Source organism: Arachis stenosperma, chromosome 4, assembly GCF_014773155.1.
Source record: "Arachis stenosperma cultivar V10309 chromosome 4, arast.V10309.gnm1.PFL2, whole genome shotgun sequence".
Taxonomy (NCBI): domain Eukaryota; kingdom Viridiplantae; phylum Streptophyta; class Magnoliopsida; order Fabales; family Fabaceae; genus Arachis; species Arachis stenosperma.
The window spans coordinates 51,597,185-51,610,177 of NC_080380.1; positions in this window are offsets into that span (position 1 = coordinate 51,597,185).

A 12,993-nucleotide genomic window follows, 5' to 3' on the forward strand; every position below is an offset into this window, starting at 1 on the left:
GCATCACCCAACTTTTCACATCCTTTTACATTGGAAATAGATGCTTCAAGTAATAGTATAAGTGTTGTGTCAAGTCAAATTGGTTATCCCATTGCATATTTCTCGAAAAAATTATCTCCATAAATGCAAAAATAGTCTGCTTATATAAGAGAATTTTATGCCATCACTGAAGAAATTACCGAATTCAGACAATAGCTATTGGTAAGGAGGTTTATAATTCAAATGGATCAACAAAACCTCCCTTTTTGATTAGCCTTTATATACACTAGAACAGTAGAAATAGCTGCATAAATTCATTGGATATGATTTTGAGAGCCAATATAAATCAGAAAAGGAAAATATCTTTGCAGATGCATTTTCGAGAAGCTTCTTTGGTGTTTAGTAAGAATTGAAAGTTGATTAGTTCCAACAATTGCAGTAAGCAGTAGCAAATGATGAGGAATCATCCAAAATTAGGAAGAAATGTATTAACTATTCGCAACAAGCACCACCTCATTACTCAATAAAAAATGAAGTATTATTGTAGAAAGATAAAATTGTAATACTGACTGATTTTGAACTATAACAATTTATTATACAAGAGTTTTATAGCACAAAAGTGGATGGTTACTAAGGTATAGCTAATACTATGAAGATAATTTATGCACAATTTTATTGGCCGAAGATGCAACAGAAAATTTGAAAAATTGCCCTCAATTATATAATATGTCAAAAAGCAAAAACAGAAAACAAACTTTCAATAAGATTACTGTAGCAACTACCTATTCCAACTCAGGTATGAAAAGACATTTGTATAGACTTTATTATAGCCTTGCCTTAAGGCTTCGTTTGGTTAGTGGGTGAAGATAAATAAGACACAGACACAAACACACAAAATGATGTAGACACAATGACACATAAAATTTGAGAACTTGTTTAATACTCAAGGATATAACACTATTTGTAATTTACTGTTCTAACAAAATGACAATGTTATCCCTGCCACAAACCATCAATACCACCTCTTTATCATTATTTCACTTTAAATTACTACCATTAAAACCACCATAACCACCTCTCTACTACTATTTCAATACAAATTACAACTATTAATAATAATAAACACAGAATAAATTAAAAATTCAGATCTAATCTAATTTAATATATAAACACAATTTTCAATCAAAATTTAAATAAAAAAATAAATAATATATAAATTAAAAAAATAGAGAACTAAATGGATATGGTAACGAGGAAGAAAGGCAAAGAAATTGTAGAAGAGAAGCGGAGGTGAAATTGGAAGAGCCAAAGAGACCAAGGTAGATATATGATACAGATTGAGAGAAGGAGAGGGAGACACGACAGAGGCGGCGACAGTGAATTTATTAAAGGCAGTGGAGAGGAGGAGGAAGAGGAGGATGAGAAGAGGCGGCAAGAAAGGACAAAGGAATGGAGGCGGTGGAGAGAGACAGAGAAGGTGAGACGGTGGTTGGGGTGGAAGGCGTGGAGGAAGGAAGGAGGCAATGAGAAAGAAGGTGAGAAAGAAGAGAAAAAGAAGTGGATTAGGGTTAAAAGGAGAAGGGTATAAATGAAAATAGAAAAAGATAACAAGGATAAAAGTGGAAATAAAAAACTGTGTCTATGTCTCAAATTTGTGTCACAGGTTAAAGATGAGACACAAAAAATATGTATTTTGTGGAGTTAAACACCAAAGTAGTCTCTGAGATTCACAAAATGCACCGATTTGGTCCCTGACTTCCCAATTGCACTATTTAGGTCCTCGACTTTGGAAAAAATGCACCTAGTTAGTCCCCTTTCCCTTTTTCGTCAAGACTCCTTTTCGGCGGCAATGATGTGGCAATTTTTTGCCATGCTGGACTGTCAAACGGTTACATGACGTGGCCATGGAAAGTGTGAAACCCAATGTGGTCCCTGAGCCCCTTTTAACCCTAACTGTTGATGGAGAAGCTTACCACTTCTTCTTCTTCTTCTTCCTTATTCTGTGCTTGGTAGAACGATGGTTGGACGTGAAGATGTGGGAGATGGGAGTTCTATTCGATCAATGACAAGGACGCCTAGTCGTAACAGAGCCTCACGAGTGCCAGAGCGCTGTGGGTGTGGGAAACGGCCTGTGCTCCGATGGTCTGGAACGGTCACCCACCCAAACAAGCCGTTCTTCGGACGTCTGAATTACAACGTGAGTTTGTGTGTAAGAGATGTTTCTGTTTTTTAATGTTAACCCCTAAATCCCTAAATTTATTGCTCATAGTGTAGTGGAAAACGGTGGTAGGGATTTTTCCGATGGACAGACGTTGTAGAAGATGACAATGGCAACTTTGAAGAAGCTGCATTATTTAAGAATGAAGAAATGAGCGTGAGTCTTACATTGAGAATTGGCAATATAGAGGCTAAATTAAGGAGGCAGAAATATGTAATACAAATGCTAGGATTGTTGGTTTTCATCTTGTTAGTTGTTGTACTAGTTGTGGTTGTAAACATCTAACAATTGTGTTATGTTTATAAATGAATTGCCACTCTTTGGATTATTGGTGTAGTCTGTGTATATAGTTAACAAAGAGGTTAACCAAACTGAATAAATAGAACAGAACAAGTAAGTTGATAAAACCATATTTTGATTATAATTAACATATTGTCAACCACTGTCAATGGAGTAGCTCCTGATAAACACCATAATACAGCACCAAAAAGGAATACAATAAGAGCTCCAAATTTAAAGGTTTATAACTACCAAAAGTAAAAGTTAACCATACAGTCTGGTTATGTGGTAATCCTGAATGAAATTAACAAAAACAAAGAAACAACTAGTGCCCAAATTCCATATGTGATTATCAGACTTCAGCAGCTAGGACATCCAATTACTTAGTATTTTTCTTTCTTGGTGGTTTGAACCCTGGAGTTGGAACAAACTTCAAAAAGTTGGCCAATCTAGAAGATGTTGCTGCACTTGCTCCTTGCATGGGATCAACAGAAGCAGTTACTGGTGGTGGTGAGTTCCTCCTTTTGGTTGGTAACTTATCTGGCCTTTTTGTTGTTGGTGGTGGTGGGGCCTGAAGAAAGTAAGGAAAGTAGTGTAAAAAATGAGCAACTAAAAAATTGTCAAAAAATATTATATACCAAATATTTACCGCATCTTGTGTTCCATTATAATTTGGTTGGGATAAGTCAATCTCGGTAGCAACTGCTGCTGGTGGAAGGTTGTCTGTAACCTCCACTTGATCATGATTCTGGACAGCTACACCAGGAGGAGTTTCAACTACTTGTGGTACCACATTGGTGGTGTTGCTTGCTTCGGCTGCAGGTGTACTCCCAGTTGGAGTAGATTTGGACTTAGCCGCCGCCATAGCAGCTGCTGCAGCTGCAAGCTCATCAACTCTTTTCTTTTTACATCCTCTCTTGGTGTGACCTTTTACTCCACAGTAGTTGCATGTGAACGGCTTCAGCTGTCTCTTTAGTGTAACAATTTGCTTAGGTTTTTTGTTTCCACTAGTACCTTCATCAGAATCCTTTCGTCTTTTGGTTGTCAATTTTTCAGGTTTACGTTTAATGTTAGGAGCTTGGAGCTGATTGTAGACTGACTTTTTCCACAAGGATTGGCCTGGAAGAGGATTGATGTGATGTTCATATGTCTTCCTGTATGAGTCCATGGTGACCAAGGAATGACAGAAATCTTCGGGTCTCTTGTTCACCCGTGCAAGAGCAGCACAAGCATGAACACAAGGAATGCCTATGACAAATAACCCAGAAAATATTCAACTCCACAACAGCCAATATAATTAATCAAGTAAAGCCATTTATAATGAAGAAGAGAATACATTTGATGTAAAGGCTAATAATATCACCTGTTAACATCCAGAACTGGCAGGTGCAAAGTCTCTTGCCTAAGTCAACAACCATGTTAGTTGGGTGTCCATGGACCTCAAATTTTTCATATTCTTCATCTCCAGTCCAAATAGGAACCCAATTCTTTGATTCTTTACGAACCTTCTCCAATTGGCTTTGAATAATAGGAGGTAGCTTCCCCACATGGTTGTTCAACTTTACTTTATTCTTTGCAATCGATCGCATAACAAACATTCTTACCTCTTCAAGCAATGTGATGATTGGCTTGCTCCTAGCCTCTTTGATTCGTGCATTGAAGACCTTACATGCATTGTTGCAGATATTATCTAGCTTTGGCCGATGGCTAAATTGAGATTTTGTCCATGAATGCCTTGGCCATTTGTTCAAGTATGTCCATGCCTCCTCACTGACCCTCTTTATTTTGTCCATGTTATCAATAAATTCTTGAAATGTGGTTGACTTAGCAGCATCCCAGAGGAGTCTCCTCAGCTCGAGATTCTTCCACTGTTTGTTAAAATTTTGCCACAAGTGCCATACACAGAAACGATGATGGACCTGTGGCATGACCTCTTCTATAGCAGAAATCAATCCCTGCTTATGACAAACACATGTAGCAAAAACCAAATATGATCAACCAGCATGAATTATTCAAGCATATTTAAGCCATTTCAAGCAATCTATGTTAAATAGAGAATCATATAGTTTATAAAGTCCAGATAGGATCAAAAAGCACACCAATTATTAAAGCATATTTAACCAAATCTCAAGCAATCTATGTTAAATAGAGAATCATATACTTAGGAAAGTCCAAATAGGATCAACCAGCATGAATTATTCAGAAATGAACCAACTACTTATAACAGCATGAACCAAGCTCAGACAATATCATATAGTTCAGAAAATGAACCAACTTTAATAAATGTGTAACTGCTTGAATAAAACAACAATGTTATAGGTAGGAATTGGTTACCTTCTGCATGTCAGAAATGAAACACCATCCGTTAGCCTTATAGTCTCCTAAATCATCGTGGAGTAGCTCAAGAAACCACTTCCAATTCTCCTTGTTTTCAACATTGACTATAGCCCAAGCAATCACATATATGTGATGGTTTACATCTTAGGCTACAGCTGATAATATCTGGCATCCAATCTGTGTCTTCAGAAATGCACCATCGAGTCCAATTAATGGCCGGCAACCTGATCTGAACCCTTTCTTGCAACCACTCAAGCAAACGTACATTTTCTCGAACATGACTTGTCCATCAGGCAATGGAATCACCCCAATCTTCACAGTGAATCTGGGATTGGTTTTCAGAAGCGTTTCAGCATAATCCCTTAACAAGGCATACTATGCCTTTTCATCACCGTAAACAACATTTCTTGCATCAGCCAAAGCTCTAGCTATTGAATTTCTATGTAAAATTAGATCACATTTTGACCTAAAATACACTGCAGCTTCACATTGCTTGAAATTAGGATACATTTTAACCTTTTTAACCAACTTACCAGCCAACCATGCTCTGCTTGCAGCCCTTTTAGAATTTTCTCTTGGGCGTGTATAATCATCATAAAATGTCTTGATTTGCTAGCAACAGTCCTCATGGTCTCTTGAAGCATACACAACCCACGAGCAATCTTGCACTTGGCAAACTGCCCTACACCTGATATTATCATTCTTTACAAACTTAATCCCCCTACCCTCTTGTATGGTAAACTCTCACACAGCATCCCTGAATTCCTGTTTGGTGTTGAACTTCATGCCCACTTGAAGTCTCAACTCAACAAACCTCTGTCCCCCTTGGAAAATAGGAAATTCATCTGAATCTCCATCAGATTCTAGCTCATCCCCAGAGTTAGGAAGAGTTTTCATCTTCTCCGAGTGCCACGAGTTTGCTCCATCAGATTCTGCACCATGGTTCAGAGCTTCATACCATATTTCTTCCCCTGGAGTTCCTACAAAACCTAGGTCCACTTCTACATCTGATAGATCCTCAACAATTGCATCATCAGCTTGCATAATATTATCTTTTCCTACTTTCTCCTTCTCTTTAAACATGCCTGAATTCTTTTAAACCTTTTTGGCCTCTTTTCTATTTGGTTTCAAATTTCTTGCAACCAATTCTTCATCATTACTAGAGCTGTCCTCTTGCACTGGGACATAAGATGTATCCTCTGAGCTACTATCATCACTTGTTGATTTATTTATAGTTAAATCCACATGAAAAAGTTGCTTGCCTTTGCTAGTACTCCATCCCTTCGCCTGAGATCTTGTAATTCTTTTAGGTGGATTAAATTTGGGTTTGGGTTTGGAAGTGAATTTAGACTTGGGCTTTGATTAACTTTTGTTGGGCTTTGAATGGTCTTCGGGCTTTAGAGTTGGCTTTTTATTATTTTTCACAATGGGAGCTGGGTTGGGTTTTCTACTGGATTTTGGGTTGGGTTCTGTACTGGATTTTGGGTTGGGGTTATCAGGTTCATCCATGGGGTTGGGCTCTTCATTGGTAAGATTTGTAGTGGGGGGGGGGTCAGCAGCAGCATGGTTTGGGATGGCATTTACAGTGGAAGGAATTGGGTTTGCAGTTGATTGGTTTGGAATTGGGTAGGTAGGTGATTTGTCATCTGGGGTTTGATTTGAACTATTTACAGGTGTCTTCTTGTTAGTCTGTAAGTCACCATGGCAAACCTCTTGTGCTTCATAATCAAGTAACATCACAACCCCTTTCCCCTCAATCAGTTTAAGTGTAGAAACTCCATGTTCAAAGTAAACATCAACTACTCCGTCATTCCTCTCTGCATGACAGCACATCTCTCTTAGTTCATCATCACTGGTCAGAGTTCTCAGTCCCACCTCCAAACTCCTGCCCGGAATCAACCACCAGCACTCTACTACTTTGTCATACTCCAGCTCCTTAAAATAGTTTCTCACAAGAAAAACATCAAGGGTATCTTCATCTAAATCTCCTAAGCAACTTCGGTTGTTAGGTGAGTAAACCAATTTTTTATCATCATTCTTCTTAAACGTCCCACCATGGTGGAACATGATATCCAACAATTTTTCCATTTACAGTGAAAAATAGGTAGAACAATTTCTCTAAGCTATGCTATTGATAACATAATCAACAAACCACAGTAGAAAATAATCCAATATTGTTTAAAAACAGATACTTCATCACATTACCATTATAGAAACACCCTCATTTCCTGTGTAAAAATAGAGCATTCACAAAATCCAAACGCACACCACCCAATGCAAGAAACCCTACCTAATAATATAGGATTCAACGATTTTTGATCAATCAACACATAATTTCCAACTCAAACTCACAACAATGGATACCTTAACGCTATAAAAAATATATAAAAAATATTTTATTAACTGCATGCCTACCTCTGTGTCAGGGGGCTCCACGAGAAAGCTTTGCTCCTTCCTTCCCCGATTCTGAACGACCGATGAGCAGCTTTTGACCCTTTCCAATTTGCGTTACCACAAATAACCTCAGCAGGACAAGCAAATCCCAGGGTACGGAGTTTTCAGTTTGAACGAGATGAAGAAGATGAAGTGGCGAGGTGAACTCTTTGAATATGGGGGTTTTGTCTTTTCGTAACTTCTTCCTTCTTTATGCAGCGTCATTTTTATTTTTTAGCGCCAAATCCTAATAGATGCCGTTTTTCCTACTCCAACATGGCAAAAAAATTGCCACATCACTGTCGCCGGGAAGGAGTCTCAACGGAAAAGGAGAAGGGGACTAACTAGATGCATTTTTTCCAAAGTCGAGGAGTTAAATAATACAATAATTGAGAAGTCAGGGACCAAATCGATGCATTTTGTGAATCTCAGGGACTATTTTAATGTTTAACTCATATTTTATGTCTATGTATATGTTACTGTATCTATGATAATTTTATATCTCATTAAACAAATAATATACATGTGTCACCATGTCCATGTCTCTAATAAACATGAACACCAACCAAACAGACCGTAAATTCACTCTTACACTGTTGTCATGGTAGTAACTGATAAACTCTCTAAATATCACATTTCATTTCTTTGAGAGCTGACTTCAATAACTCGTGGTCGCAGAGTTTTTCATAAATAATATTGCTAAAATTTATGGCCTTTGGAAGACTATATTTTCATAAATAATTATAAAGCTTTTCATGAAACTTTCATATAATTTGAGTTTTCTCACCAATTAATATACATCTCTTATGTTTTTAGCTATTTCTTGTAATTATTTTTCTAAAGCTACTTTTTGTAGTTATCTTACTCAAAAACATTATAATTTACTTGTTCATTGTTTTGATCGGTTTTCTTTATTCGTCTCATTAATATATATATATATATATATATATATATATATATATATATATATATATACTTCATCTCATTAATTAATTTATTCGAAAAAATAATGAATTAAATTTTGGATTGATTTAAATTAATATTGATATGGTCATCATTAACGCGTATACCTCGGTTTCCTAACCGTTATCGGCAAACGCCATAACTCGTCCTCATCCGTTATTACTCGGAATTGATGAGTTATAACTCGGTAACGTTTAACATTTCCATAACCGACATCTTAAAACGGCACAATATGAAACCGATGATCTATAGCCAAACGGAAAATTCTCCATAAAAAGGAAGAAAGAGCATCTGGTGAAGGTATGTGTTTATTGAATCTCGAACATTGATTTCCGAATACTAACTTAAGCATCGGAGTGCCTTTGCAGGTACACTCCCCCCTTTTTTCATCGCCCACATTCTCAATAACCGTAAGAAGCTCGGATTCAGAAGGACGGACGTTCGATTTTCCAGTCTACAACTCGACTGATCCCGAGGTGTGGAAGCCGACCTTATTCCAGGCAAGATCAATTGGCGCCCACCGTGGGGCCGAAGAATCATATTTTATCTTTTGGTCCCTTCACTTCCATCCACACCTATGGCGGACGTACCACCTCCTTCACTGTCCGAACTTATGCGGATGGTAGCCGAGCTGCAACAGGCTAACCAACGAATGGCTGACGAGAATCAAATAATGGCTGCTCAAATTGCCGAACTAAACCATGGTCGGATTGAACACGACGACGCTCACCATGCGGAAGACGAAGAGCATCAATCCCAACCGACTCATGTTTCGGAGACTGCTCGAAATGAAGGCCAACAGCCAGAGGATGAGAAAGAAGAGTCCGAGGACGCTGTAGGCCCCTTCACAGAAGAAGTAATGAACTTCGAACTGCCGAAGAGGTTCACTCTGCCGCTGACCCTCACGCCTTATGATGGACTCGGAGACCCGAGGAAGTTCATAAAGAAATTCCGATCAATAATGATCGTCAACGGTGCATCAGATACAGTTTTATGTCGATGTTTTCCGAATTATTTAGACGGTCCTGCACTTGATTGGTTGTGTGCTTTGCCTGCAGGTTCCATTTCACGCTTCCACCAATTGGCGAAGTTATTTGAAGAACATTTTGCCGGATCTGCAATATACCTGCACGATTCCGATTACCTGAACACTATCAAGCAAGGACCAAATGAAAGCTTAAAAGACTATATGACCCGCTTCACTAAGGTCGCCATCAGCATACCAGATCTCCACCCCGAGGTCCATCTGCACGCGATCAAAAGCGGCCTCCGTCCCGGGAAGTTCCAGGAGACAATCGCCGTAGCAAAACCAAAGACTCTAGCAGAATTCAGAGAGAAAGCCAAAGGACAAATTGACATTGAGGAGCTCAGACAAGCTCGGAAGTCTGACAAGTCACACTTCCGGGTGAAGAAGATAAGAGCACATCCATTAAGAAAAGTTTCAAACTAACACCTCGATTTGATTCTTATACGCAGTTTAATACCAAGAGGGAAGACATAATCAAGGAAATCCTGAACTCCAAGTTAATCAAACCACCAAGGAAAGCAGGAACATATCAAGACACAAAGAACGTTGACAAATTAAAATACTGCACTTTCCACTAAAAACACGGCCACAATACCGACGATTGTGTGGTCGCCAAAGATCTTTTGGAACGACTAGCAAGACAGGGACACCTCGACAAATACATTGGTGGTCACATCCAGAAGCGCGGCCACAGTTCCACAACAAACGATGTCTCCGAACAACACCGAGGAAAGGAAAAGGCATCCTCAAGCCAATATGAAAGACCGCGAGGTATAATCAATTGCATTTCAGGAGGATACGCAAGTGAAGGATACTCAAACACGGCAAGGAAAAGATCGTTCAGAGCAATATGCTCGGTAGACAGACCGCAACAAGCTGTAACAAATGCACAGCCAGAAGTCACTTTTACACATGCCGACTTTAACTCCAACATACAAAATTTGGACGACCCCGTGGTAATCACCCTACAGTTAGGAGATCTACTGGTAAAAAAAGTTCTCCTGGATCCTGGAAGCAGTGCCGATGTCCTGTTCTACTCCACATTTCAAAAAATGAAGCTCAGCGACAACATGCTACAATCCACAGGAGGCGATTTGGTCGGTTTCTCAGGAGAACGGGTTCCAATACTCGGATCAGTGTGGTTACAAACCACACTGGGTGAGCAACCTCTTTCCAAAACTAATGATATTCAATATTTGGTTGTTGATTGTTTCAGCCCATATAACATTATCCTCGGCCGACCTTTTTTAAATAAGTTCGGCGCAATTGTATCTACAGTTCATCTCTGTGTGAAGTTTCCATTGCAGGACCACCAGGTTGTCACGATACACGGCGACCATAAAGAAGCGCGACAGTGCTACAATGTCAGCATGAAGTTCCAAAATCGCTCGCCGCAACAAGTCAACAACGTCGGCCTAAACCAAAAGGAGAACACACTAGCCGAACTGGACCCAAGAGCTGATTTCCTCGATCGTCCAAAACCCTCCGACGACTTATAGAAAGTGTATTTCAACAATGACCCCAATAAATTCACATATGTCGGTAACTCACTCAATGCATCTGAGTTGCAGGTGATAACTACCTTCCTGCAAGAACACAAAGACCTCTTTGCATGGACACCGTCAGACATGCCCGGAATAGATCCACAAATCATCAGCCACAGGCTGGCAACAAATTCGTCGATCCGACCAGTACAACAAAAGAAACGACAACTCGGCGAAGAAAAGAAGAAAGCATCACTAGAAGAAACACAAAAGCTCATAAATGTCGAATTTATCAAAGAGATCAGATTCACCACCTGGTTAGCAAACGTCGTAATGGTAAGAAAACAGAACGGTAAGTGGCGCATGTGCGTCGACTTCACTGATTTAAACAAAGCATGCCCAAAAGATTCTTACCCTCTGCCTTCCATAGATTCTTTAGTGGACAATGCGTCAGGCTACGCCACTTTAAGTTTTATGGATGCATATTCCGGGTATAATCAGATAATGATGCACTCTTCTGACCAAAAGAAAACAGCTTTTATCACTGATTTGGGTAATTATTGTTATAAAGTTATGCCGTTTGGCTTAAAGAACGCAGGTGCAACTTATCAACGACTTATGGATAGGGTGTTCGCCAAACAAATCGGCAGGAATATCGAAGTCTATGTCGATGATATGATAGCCAAAACGAAGGTCGGAGAAAACCACATCAACGACCTCACAGAAATATTCGGACAGATCCGACAATACAACATGCGCCTCAACCCCAAGAAGTGTGCATTCGCAGTTCAAGGGGGTAAGTTTTTGGGTTTTTTGCTAACCCGCAGGGGAATAGAGGCAAATCCAGATAAATGCCGAGCAGTGCTGGACATGGCCAGCCCTAAAACAGTAAAAGAAGTTCAGCGCCTTACAGGACGACTCGCTGCACTTTCCAGATTTGTTCCTTGCCTTGCCTCAACTTCCATTCCTTTTTTCCAAACAATTAAAAAGAAAAATAAATTTGAATGGAACGACGATTGTGAGAAAGCATTTTCAAAATTAAAATCAACACTCTCACAACCACCGATTCTACAAAAACCCCTACAGGGGAAAGATTTATTTCTATATCTATCAGTTACTGATTGGGCGATAAGCTCGGCCCTGGTTACAGAGCGAAACAATGTTCAGCATCTGGTATACTTTGTCAGTAAAACCCTCCAACATGCCGAGCTCAACTACCCAAGGATTGAGAAGCTCGCACTAGCACTGATATTCTCGGCGCGACGCCTCCGACCTTACTTCCAGAGTCACGTTATTCATGTCAGAACCAATCATCCATTAAGACAAGTATTACACAAGCCAGAACTTGCAGGACGGCTCATAAAATGGGCAGTCGAATTATCCGAATTTGACATCAGATATCAATCCCGAGGACCGATCAAGTCACAATTCCTGGCAGATTTCATCACCGAGCTTACAAACCCATCCGAGGATGACCACGCAAAACAGTGGAGCCTATACGTCGACGGATCTTCACATAACGGCGGCTGTGGCGCAGGAATTCGTCTGGAGTCCGACGACGGACTCATATTGGAACACTCAATACACTTCGGTTTCAAAGCAAGCAACAACCAATCCGAATATGAAGCACTACTCGCCGGAATCCGACTATGTTTAGAACTTCAAATCTCCAAAATCGAGGTATACTGTGATTCATTGTTAGTCGTACAGCAGGTAAACGACCTTTTTCAGGTAAAAGATCCCCTACTCTCCAAATACTTGTTATTAGTAAAAAAGTTAACAAAAAAATTTTCAAAGTTTGAAATACAACATATACCGCGGGAACAAAATCAAAGAGCGGACATCTTATCTAAGCTCGGAAGTACACAATCCGAGCTATCCACACTACAACAGTTCACAATAAACTCACCTACTGTGACTCTGACAAATGTGTTGAGTGTCTCACAGATAACAGATTGGAGGAACGACTTTATACAATATTTGCAAATAGGTAATATACCAGAAGGGGTCGAGAACGATAAAAGGTTCCGACGCCAAGCATCTTTCTTCACATTACTCAACGGAACACTATATCGACGAGGTTATACTCGGCCTCTACTCAAATGTCTCAGCAAGTCGGAAGCCGACATAGCTTTAGCGAAAGCACATGAAGGAATCTGTGGCACCCATACGGGAGCTCGGAGTTTAACATCCAAGATCCTCAGATCTGGATTTTTCTGGCCGACTATAAAACAGGACAGCGAACAAAAAATAAGGTCATGCAAAACTTGTCA